The sequence below is a fragment of the Theropithecus gelada genome, chromosome 12 (genome assembly GCF_003255815.1).
Source record: "Theropithecus gelada isolate Dixy chromosome 12, Tgel_1.0, whole genome shotgun sequence".
In the NCBI taxonomy this organism is placed as follows: Eukaryota; Metazoa; Chordata; class Mammalia; order Primates; family Cercopithecidae; genus Theropithecus; species Theropithecus gelada.
In genome coordinates, this window is record NC_037680.1 from 61,585,317 (window position 1) to 61,586,072 (window position 756).

Here is a 756-nt window from a genome sequence, read left to right on the forward strand (position 1 = left end):
AAAAAAAAAAAAAAAAAAAAAAAAAAAAAGAAAATATACCTATGCATATGCTGTATTGGACATTGATCTACTTTAATAGTTCCCTCTTCAAACAAAGTTTATGTAGGGAGAAAGTCCAGATAAAGTTAGTTAAGTCCAGTTGTTAGATTTAGATATAACTAGGCCTGACTGCTAAATTGGTACGTTGCTCCAAGAAAATTGATATGACTAGTAAATGACTCACTTCAGGAAATAAGAATCTAGGCCCTAGGAATAAATCAGTAATTTAGCAACAAAGATTCTGAGAGAAATGAGTATGTAGCCAAAACTTCAAATAAATAATCAAAGCAAAACAAAACTATAAACTCTTAGCCACAAAGTACATAATGTTGGTACTGCCTAAGGAAAAAAAAGAGACACATTCCCTCTTATGTCACTGAAAACTAGCATTCAATACGGCCACTACAATGCAATTGCTGTCAATGGACACTAAAATAACAGTAGAGACCAGGGGAAGACTTAATTGTCCATTAAGAGACAACAGTGGAGTTTCTATTCTGGATGGAGGAGTGTATTGTCAGGGGAACAAAAGAGAAAGGGAAGAGTAGCGTATGAAAGGGAGAAGAAATGATGGGGAGGGAAAAAAAGAGAGACAGAGAGAGAGTGAGAGAGAGAGAGAGAGAGGAAGAGGTAGAGAATAGTCTAGAAAGGAATAACGATGTTTAACAAACGACTGTTGTACCTGCCAAGAGGAACCACACCTGTGGTAAGAGCCGC